The sequence below is a fragment of the Pan paniscus genome, chromosome 20 (assembly GCF_029289425.2).
Source record: "Pan paniscus chromosome 20, NHGRI_mPanPan1-v2.0_pri, whole genome shotgun sequence".
NCBI lineage: Eukaryota > Metazoa > Chordata > Mammalia > Primates > Hominidae > Pan > Pan paniscus.
In genome coordinates this window covers 7956222-7967025 of record NC_073269.2, presented here as the reverse complement: position 1 = coordinate 7967025, position 10804 = coordinate 7956222, and positions in this window count along the sequence as shown.

The following is a 10804-nucleotide window of genomic DNA, read 5'->3' as shown; positions in this document are numbered from 1 at the left end:
CCAAGTAGCTGGGACTACAGGTACACGCCGCCACGCCCGGCTAATTTTTTTGTATTTTTTAGTAGAGATGCGGTTTCACCATGTTAGCCAGGATGGTCTCGATCTCCTGACCTTGTGATCCACCCGCCTTGGCCTCCCAAAGCGCTGGGATTGCAGGTGTGAGCCACTGCGCCAGGCCTTTTTTTTTTTTTTTTTTTTTGAGATAGAGTTTCATTCGCCCAGGCTGGAGTGCAGTGGCGTGATCTTTGCTCACTGCAATCTCCACCTCCCAGGTTCAAGCGATTCTCCTGCCTCAGCCTCCTGAGTAGCTGGGATTACAGGCACGTGCCACCAAACCCAGCTAATGTTTGTATTTTTAGTAGCGACAGGGTTTCGCCATGTTGGCCAGGCAGGTCTTGAAGTCCTGACCTCAGATGATCCGCCCACCTTGGCCTCCCAAAGTGCTGAGATTACAGGCGTGAGCCACTGTACCCGGCTGCATCTCTTTTTAAAATTTTTCCTAGCCACACTCACACACATACACACACACACACACACACACACACACACACACACACACACACACACCCCACACTGCACTGGTTTGCTAGGTAATAATTACGACAAACTGAGAGGCTTAAACGAGAAATTTATTGTTTCACAGTTCTGGAGGCCAGAAGTCCAAGAGGAAGGTGTGGGTAGGGCTGGGTCCTTCTGAGGGCAGGGGGAGAATCTGTCCCTGGCGTCTCCCAGTTTCTGGCATTGGCCAGCAATCCTGGGCGTTTCTTGTCTTGTAGGAGTGACACCCCGATGTCTGCCTGCATCTTCATGTGGGGTTCTCCCTATGTGCGTGTCTGTACCCAAATTTCCTCTTTTGATAAGGACAGCAGTCATACTGCGTCACGGCCCACCCTAATGATGTCATCTTAACTCATTATATCTGCAATGACCTTTTTCCAAATACGGTCACATTCTGAGGCCTTGGGGATTAGGACAGGAACCTGTGCATTCTGTGGGGACATGACTCCACCCACAGCACATGCCTACACACGTACACATGTGCGTACTCCTAATAAAGATGTGGGCTGGGCACGGTGGCTCACGCCTGTAATGCCAGCACTGTGGGAGGCCGAGGTGGGTGGATCACTGGAGGTCAGGAATTTGACACCAGCCTGGCCAACATGGAGAAACCCTGTCCCTACTAAAAACACAAAAATTGCCAGGCACGGTGGCTCACACCTGTAATCCCAGCACTTCGGGAGGCTGAGGTGGGAGGATCACGAGGTCCACAGTTCGAGACCAGCCTGGCCAACATGGTGAAACCCCATCTCTACTAAAAATACAGAAATTAGCCGGGCGTGGTGGTGGGCACCTGTAATCCTAGCTACTTGGGAGGCTGAGGTAGGAGAATCACTTGAACACGGGAGGCAAAGGTTGCAGTGAGTGGAGATCCCGCCACGGCACTCCAGCCTGGGACAGAGCGAGACTCCGTCTCAAAAAAAAAAAAAAATTTTTTTTAACGTGAATATATATTTTTTATTTAGTCATTTTTGCTTACCATTGAAACTCTAGAGAATCTGCGTGAAACTAGATGGCAGCCGGCTCATAAAGGTTCATTTGGACAAGGCACAGCAGAACAATATGGAACACAAGGTTGAAACTTTTTCTGGTGTCTATAAGAAGCTCATGGGCAAGGATGTTAATTTTGAATTCCCAGAGTTTCAATTGTAAGCAAAAATGACCAAATAAAAAATGTGTATTCACAGTTAAAAAAAAAAATTCTACAAAAAAGTAAAACCACAAAAATTAGCCAGGCATGGGGGTGCACGCCTGTAGTCCCAGCTACTCAGAAGGCTGAGGCAGGAGAATCACTTGAACCTAGAGGCGGAGGTTGCAGTGAGCTGAGATCGTGCCACTGCACTCCAGCCTGGGTGACAGAGCGAGACTCCCTCTCAGAAAATAGTAAATAAATAAATAAATAAAAATATAGGCTGGGCGTGGTGGCTCCCGCCTGTAATCTCAGCGCTTTGAGAAGCCAAAGTGGGCCGATCACCTGAGGTCAGGATTTCAAGAACAGCCTGGCCAACATGGCAAAACCCTGTCTGTACTAAAAATACAAAAAGTAGCCACGCATGGTGGTGCACACCTGTAGCTCCAGCTACTCAGGAAGCTGCGGCACAAGAATTGCTTGAACCTGGGAGGCAGAGGTTTCGGTGAGTCAAGACCGAGCCACTACACTCCAGCCTCAAAATAAATAAATAAATAAATAAAGTGAGGTCCTGGCCAGGTGCAGTAGCTCACACCTGTAATCCCAGCACTATGGGAGGCTGAGGCAGGAGGATTGCTTGAACCCAGGAATCTGAGGCCAGCCTGGACAACATAGTGAGACCCTGTCTCTACAAAAAAAATAATAATAATAAAAGTAAACAAATGTGAGGTCCTATTCCGCTGTGTATTATACCAGTGCCTTCATGCTGTAAGCTTCAACTGCAACCAGTTCTGTTTACTCAGTAATATCTCTCAGATAAAGGGTATTTTTTACTATTATTATTTTTTGAGACACAGTGTCTTGCTGTGTCACCCAGGCTGGAGTGTAGTCGTGGGATCTCAGCTCACTGCAACCTCGAACTCCTGGGCTCAAGTGATTCTCCTGCTTCAGTCTCTCGAGCAGTTGGGCCAAAGGTGTGCACCACCACACCTGGCTGATTATTTTAATTTTCGTACAGATGGGGTCTTGCTTTGTTGCCCAGCTCCCAGGCTAGAGTGCAGTGGCTCAGTCTCAGCTCCCTGCAACCTCCACCTCCCGTGTTCAAGTGATTCATCTGCCTCAGCCTTCAGAGTAGCCAGGGTTACAGGCACACATTGCCATACGAGACTAATTTTTGTACTTTTAGTGGAGATGAGGTTTTGCCATGTTGGCCAGGCTGGTCTCAAACTCCTGGCCTCATGTGATCCTCCTGCCTCAGCCTCCCACAGTACCACAGTACCACAGTACCACAGTACTGGGATTACATGCCCCCATTAAATTTTTTTTTTTTTTTTTTTTGAGATGGAGTCTCTCTCTGTCGCCCAGGCTGGAGTGCAGTGGCGCCATCTCTGCTCACTGCAAGCTCCGTCTCCCGGGTTCACGCCATTCTCCTGCCTCAGCCTCCCGAGTAGCTGGGACTACAGGTGCCCACCACCACACCCGGCTAAGTTTTTGTATTTTTAGTAGAGACGGGGTTTCACCATGTTAGCCAGGATGGTCTCAATCTCCTGACCTCGCGATCCGCCCGCCTCGGCCTCCCAAAGTGCTGGGATTACAGGCGGGAGCCACCGCGCCTGACCTTAAATTTTTAATAGATATTAATCAACATGGATGTGTGGACTTTTCTCCACCACCCAGGGAGAGTCAGGGTGTGGTTGGTTCTCCCAGGCCACGGACAATCTCAAGCCTCCTGGGGCTTTTTATAGAGGCAACTTCATACAGGCATTGCTTAAACAGATGCTGGAGAGCTGAGAAGGCGACAGGGAAGCGGAAAGAGAGCTACTGCCCCTAGCAGCCCCTGGCCCCAGGGCTGGCAGAACACAGGGCTGGTGGGACAGGGATCTCAGGCCTCTGAGGAGGGGCACCCCACTGCTGCTGGGCCCTCAGGAACTCAGGGAAGCAATCTGAGCCTCAACTGTGGGACTTGGGCAATTTACTCAACTTCTGTGCCTCAGTTTCTCCATCTGTTAAGTGGGATAATTGCTTTGTCTACCTTTATGACGTTGCTGGCTGGGATTGTCCAGGGAGAATCAAATACCTGTTACAGAAAACGCTCTAGCTCAGTGGTTCTCATCCGGGGCCAACTCTGTCACGCCAGGAAATACCTAGTAATGTCTAGAGAGATTTTTCATTGTCAGACTAGGGGGGTGCTACTGGCATCTACGCGGTTGAGGCCAGAGATCCTACACGGCCCCCACCACAAAAAATGATATTGTCCCAAACATCAGGAGTACCGAGGTTGGTCAGGCACAGTGGCTTACGCCTGGAATCCCAGCACTTCGGGAGGCCGAGGCGGGCGGATCACCTGAGGTCAGGGGTTCGAGACCAGCCTGGCCAACATGGCGAAACCCCATCTCCACTAAAAAGACAAAAAACTTAGCCGGATGTGGTGGCACATGCCTATAATCCCAGCTACTCGGGAGGCTGAGGCAGAACTGCTTGAACCCAGGAGACGGAGGTTGCAGTGAGCTGAGATCGCACCGGTGCACTCCTGCCTGGGCGACAGAGAGACTCTCCGTCTCAAAACACAACAACACAACAAAAAGCTCCGAGTTCCAGGCCCTGCCGTGCCAGGAGGTTACCGCGCTTCGTTACAGCTCCTCCCCGTTTTGCTCTCAGCGCAAGGACTGACCAGCATCAACGTTAAAACGTAAATCACAAGACTCACAGAATGCGCTCCTTCTGGCAATGGTAGACCAGATACTGAACAGGACCTAAGGCCAGGAGGGTCCTGGCAAAGACTGAGTCACGCAAAGACTGACTGAAGAGGCCGGGAGCAGTGACTCATGCCTGTCATCCCAGCACTTTGGGAGCCGGAGGCGGGCAGATCATGAGGTCAGGAGTTCGAGAGCAGCCTGACCAACGTGGAGAAACCCCCGTCTCTACTAAAAATACAAAAAATTAGCCAGGCATGGTGGCAGGCACCTGTAATCCCAGCTACTCAGGAGGCTGAGACAGGAGAATCGCTTGAACATGGGAGGTGGAGGTTGTGGTGAGCTGAGATCGTGCCACTGCACTCCAGCCTGGGCAATAGAGCAAGACTCCATCTCAAAAAAAAAAAAAAAAAAAAAAAAAAGGAGTCCGTCCTTCCTTCCCTCCCCCGCTCCCCATCCTTTTTTTTTTTTTTTTTTTTTTTTTTGAGACTGGGTCTCACTCTGTCGCCCAGGCTGGAGTGCAATGGCGCTATCTCAGGTCACCACAACCTCTGCCTCCCAGGTTCAAGCAGTTCTCCTGCCTCAGCCTCCCGAGTAGCTGGGATTACAGGCATGCACCACCAGGCCTAGATAATTTTTTGTATTTTTAGTAGAGATGAGGTTTCACCGTATTGGCGAGGATGGTCTCAGACTCCTCATCTCAGGTGACCCACCTGCCTTGGCCTCCCTAAGTGCTGGGATTACAGGCGTGAGCCACCGCGCCCGGCCAAGTTGTGTGGTTGAAGCCTCCTGGTATTCTGTTTGGTTCGGTTACTCTCACCTCACCCGCATTTTACAGAGAGGGTAACTGAAGCTTGGTGGCTTGTCAGGGACTGCCCAGATTTGATCCTGGCTATGCTCCCCTGCTCCCCCGCCTCCACCGTGGCCACCCTCAGATCTAAGGAAGTTTCAGTGCAGCCTCAGGAACCCTCACTGCCCCCCCAACCTCTGTCACCCCAGGCCTGGGTCACAGAAGATCAAGGAAGCCTCTAGTACTTGACATTCCCCACCCTACCCCGAGGCTGGACTGCGGCCATCAGGACATCCGATCTCTGGCCAGGGAAGGGGGACGCACGCTTGGCGTCAGTGGGCCGCTGGTGATGGGCTGGGGACATCAAAGAGTGTGAGGATCTCTCCTGACTCCTCTGTCCTACCCCGAGGGCCTGAGCTTTCATCATGCCTTCCTGACATCTCTAGACAGGGCCTTCTCTGGTCTTTACCCCCACGTCCAACCCCCACTCTTGTTGGGGCACATGTCCTCTCCTGTGGCTTCCCCACGCACGCAGCTGAGGCCTTCATTTGGAAGAAGCCGTTCCTCATCTCCCACTGGACTTTTTAATCTGACTCAGTCCCACCCTCCCTCTAACCCCACCATGGCTCCCTAGTGACCTCAGGGTAATGTCCCAACTCCTTACCTGCCTTGTAACCGCCCTTCTTGGTCTGACTCCTCCAGTCCTGTCCCTGATGAGGGGAACTGGGAGGGGTCATCCCTGTCTCCCCTCAAAAGCAGGGGCTTCAGAATCTTTGGGGCTCCTCAGCAAGAGGTCAGACCTAGTTCCTGTTCACCCCACAAAGTCAGGGCTAGGAAATATTAGCTGGCTTCAAAGGGACAAAAACAGAGGCCAGGTGCCGAGGCTCATGCCTATAATCCCAACACTCTGGGAGGCTGAGCCGGGAGGACCACTTGAAGCCAGGTGGTCGGGACCAGCTTAGGCAAAATGATGAGGCCTCGTCTCTACAAAAAATTTAAAAATAACTTTGGGTGGCCAGGCGCAGTGCCTCACACCTGTAATCCCAGCACTTTGGGAGGCCGAGGCAGGGGGATCACGAGGTCAGGAGATCAAGACCCTCCTGGCTAACACAGTGAAACCCCGTCTCTACTAAAAATACAAAAAATTAGCCGGGCGTGGTGGTGGGCGCCTGTAGTCCCAGCTACTCAGGAGGCTGAGGCAGGAGAATGGCGTGAACCCGGGAGGCGGAGCTTGCAGTGAGTGGAGATGGCGCCACTGCACTCCAGCCTGGGCGACAGGCGAGACTCCGTCACAAACAAACAAAACCACTTTGGGTGGCCAGGCGCGGTAGCTCACGCCTGTAATCCCAGCACTTTGGGAGGCTGTGGCAGGCGGATCACTTGAGGTCAGGAGTTCGAAAGCAGCCTGGCCAACATGGTGAAAACCATCTCTACTAAATATACAAAAATTATCCGGGGGTGGTGGCGCTCGCCTGTAGTCCCAGCTACTCGGGAGGCTGATACAGAACTGCTTGAACCCAGGAGGCAGAGGTTGCAGTGAGCGGAGACTGCGCCATTGCACTCCAGCCTAGGTGACAAAGCAAGACTCTGTCTTCAAAAACAAAAACAAAAAAACTACGTTGGGTGTGGTGATTCATGCCTGTGATCTCAGCACTTTGGGAGGTCAGGAATTTCGAGAACCGACCCACAACATGGCGAAACAGCAACATGGCGAAACCCCGTCTCTACTAAAAAATAGAAAAAATTAGCCGAGCGTGGTGGCAGGTGCCTGTAAGCCCAGTTACTTGGGAGGCTGAGGCAGGAGAATCGCTTGAACCCGGGAGGTGGAGGTTGCGGTGAGCCGAGATCGTGCTACTCCACCCCAGCCTGGGCGACAGAGCGAGGCTCAGTCTCAAACAACAACCACCACAACAGCAAAAGGACAAGAATGCAGACATGTGTTGGCGCTTTGACCACACCCTGCCTCCTCCGCTGGATCTTCTCCAAAGGGAGGCGGGATTGTGCCTGGTTCTCGACCTACAAAGGAGGCTGAAAAAGCAGTGGACAGTGAGGCACCTGTTCCTCCACACTCAGGTGGCATTCCGCAGCCAGCACATAAACAAAGAGGTCACGTGGAGCTGAGTTCAAATCCCACATCTGCCTCTTGTTAGTCCCATGCCCACCCACAGGACACGTCTGTGTGAAACTCAGTTTCCTTATCTGTAAAAGAGGCATGAAGGGCTGGGCGCGGTGGCTCCCACCTGTAATGCCAGCACTTTGGGAGGCCAAGGCAGGCGGGTCACCTGAAGTCAGGAGTTTGAGACCAGCCTGGCCAAGATGGTGAAACCCCGTCTCTACTAAAAATACAAAAATAAGCTGGGCGTGGTGGCGGGCGCCTGTAATCCCAGCTACTTGGGAGGCTGAGGCAGGAGAATCGCTTGAACCCGGGAGGTGGAGGTTGCAGTGAGCCGAGATCGTACCATTGCACGCCAGCCTGGCGACAAAGTGAGACTCCATCTCAAAAAAAAAACAAAAAAAGGCAGTGGAGGGGGTCATGAAGGCTGCACACTGTGCCTCACGTCTGTAATCCCATCTCTTTGGGACCAGTCAGGGCAATATAGCAAGACTTCCATCTCTGAAAAAATTAGCCAGGTGTGGTGGCAGGCACCTGTAGTCCCAGCTACTCAAGAGGCTGAGGCAGGAGGATCTCTTCAGCCCGGGAGGCCAAGGTTACAGTGAGCTGTGGTCACACCACCGCACTCCAGCCTGGGTGACAGAGCAAGACCCTGTCTCTAAGAATAAAAATTAATAATAAAATAAAATAATACAGCACGAAGTGGTGTAAGCCCTCCTAGGGATCTTCTGGGATGAAAGGAGATGAGGAATGGGAAAAACATTAGTTTTTTTGTTTTTGTTTTGAGACTGAGTCTCACTGTGTCACCCAGGCTGGAGCACAGTGGTGCTATCATAGCTCACTGCAGCCTTCGTTTCCTGGGCTTCAGCGATCCTCCCACAGCAACCTCCGGAGTAGCCAGGACTCCAGGTGTGCACCACCACACCTGGCTAATTTTGTTGTTGTTGTTGAGACAGGGTCTTCCTCCGTCGCCCAGGCTGGAGTGCAGTGGCGCGATCCTGGCTCACTGCAACCTCCACTTTCTGGGTTCAAGCGATTCTCCTGCCTCACCCTCCGGAGTAGCTGGGTTACAGGCACCCACCACCACGCCTGGCTAATTACTGTAATTTTTTTATTTTTATTTTTTGAGATGGGGTCTTGGTCTGTCCCCCAGGCTAGAGTGCAGCGGCACGATCTCAGCTCACTGCAACCTCCACCTCCCGGATTCAAGCCGTTCTCCTGCCTCAGCCTCCCGAGTAGCTGGGATTATCTGCGCCTGCCACCACGCCCGGCTAATTTTTGTATTTTTAGTAGAGACAGGGTTTCACCATCTTGGCCAGGCTGGTCTCGAACTCCTGACCTCTTGATCCACCCGCCTTGGCCTCCCAAAGCGCTGGGATTACAGGCGTGACCCACCGCGCCTGGCCCAATTTTTGTATTTTTAGTAGAGACGGGGGTCTCACCATGTTGGCCAGGCTGGTCTCGAACTGCTGACCTCAAGTGACCCCCTCACCTCGGCCTCCCAAAGTGCTGGGATTACAGGCGGGAGCCAGGATCCCTGGTCCCTAGGCTAATATTTCAAAAAGTCATCTTTCATTTCCCTCGGAGGACTCTAAGTGGGAACGTGCCAAACAGAGAGGAAGGAATTGAGGTTCTTATCTCTCCTCATCCCTTTATCTCCCCGAGTCGTCTGCCCCTTATCTCTCCTCCTTCCTTTCTAGGTTCTGTCTCTTGACCTCCTTTACCCCTCCCGCCCATTTTCACTCTGGTTTTCATAAAACAGTGTGTGACCTGCATCACCGTGGGCGGCCGGGGCCGTGGACCCCTTGGCTGTTTGAGCCTTGGGTTTTGTTTTGGTTTGGTTTTTGAGACGGATCTTCACTCTGTCGCCCAGGCTGGAGTGCAGTGGTGCGATCTCAGCTCACTGCAACCTCAGCCCTCCCAGGTTCAAGAGATTCTCCTGCCTCAGCCTCCCAAGTAGCTGGGATTACAGGCACAGCCACCACGCCCAGCTATTTTTGTATTTTTAGTAGAGATGGGTTTTCACCATGTTGGGCAGGCTGGTCTCGAACTCCTGACCTCAAGTGATCTGCCCACCTTGGCCTCCTAAAATGTTGGGATTACAGGCTTGAGCCACCGCACCTGGCCTAATTTTTAAAATTTTTTGTAGAGATAGGGTTTCAGCACATTGCCCAGGCTGGTCTTGGACTCCTGGGATCAAACAATCCTCTCACCTCGGCCTCCCAAAGTGCTGGGATTACAGGCGTGAGCCACCATGGCAGGCCAATTATATAACTCCTGTACCCGTTCTAGATCAGGGGAGACCCAAGCTCCAAGAGGTTAAAAGACTTGTCCCAGGCTGGGCGCAGTGGCTCACGCCTGTAATCCCGGCACTTTGGGAGGCCGAGGCGGGCGGATCACAAGGTCAGGAGATCGAGACCATCCTGGCTGACACGGTGAAACCCCCGTCTCTACTAAAAATACAAAAAATTTGCCGGGCATGATGGCGGGCGCCTGTAGTCCCAAGTGCTCCGGAGGCTGAGGCAGGAGAATGGCGTGAACCCGGGAGGCGGAGCTTGCAGTGAGTTGAGATCGCGCCACTGCACTCCAGCCTGGGGGACAGAGCCAGACTCCGTCTCAAAAAAAATAAATAAAAATAAAATTACAAAAATTAGCCGGGCGTGTTGGCGGGCACCTGTAATCCCAGCTACTCAGGAGGCTGAGGAAGGAGAATCTCTTGAACCCAGGAGGCGGAGGTTGCAGTGTTCTGAGATCGCGCCACTGCACTCCAGCCTGGGCGACAGAGCCAGACTCTGTTTCAAAAAAAAAAAAAAAGAAAAGACTTGTCCCAAGTGGAGCAGCAGAGAATCAGTGGAACCAAGTCTGGATCCAACGATTCTCCTTCCAGACTGCAAGGACCTTTTGTTTTGTTTTGTTTTGTTTTGTTTTAGAGTTGGGGTCTTGCTGTTGCCCAGGTTGGAGTGCAGTGGTGCAATCATACCTCACTGCAGACTGCAAGGCCAAATATACTGCTGTAGGCCGGGCGCGGTGGCTCATGACTGTAATCCCAACACTTTGGGAGGCCAAGGCGGGTGGGTCACTTCAGTTCAGGAGTTTGAGACCAGCCTGGCCAATATGGGGAAACCCCATCTCTACTAAAAATACAAAAATTAGCTGGGCGTGGTGGTGGGTGCTCGTAGTCCCAGCACTCGGGAGGCTGAGGCAGGAGAATTGCTGGAACTCGGGAGGCGGAGGCTGCAGTGAGCTGAGATCACAACACAGCACTCCAGCCTGGGTGACAGAGGGAGACTCCATCTCAAAAAGAAAGAGAGAGAGAAAGAAAGAAAGAAAGAAAGAAAACTGCTGGAGACCCGCCCGATGCAGAGGCTCATGTTTGTAATCCCAGAGCTTCTGGAGGCCAGGGTGGGAGGCTTGCTTGAGACCAGGAGTTTGAGGTCAACCTAAGCATCATAGTGAGACCCTGTCTCTCCAAAATTAAAAATACAAAAGCCACATGTGGTGATGCGTGCCTGTAGTCCCAG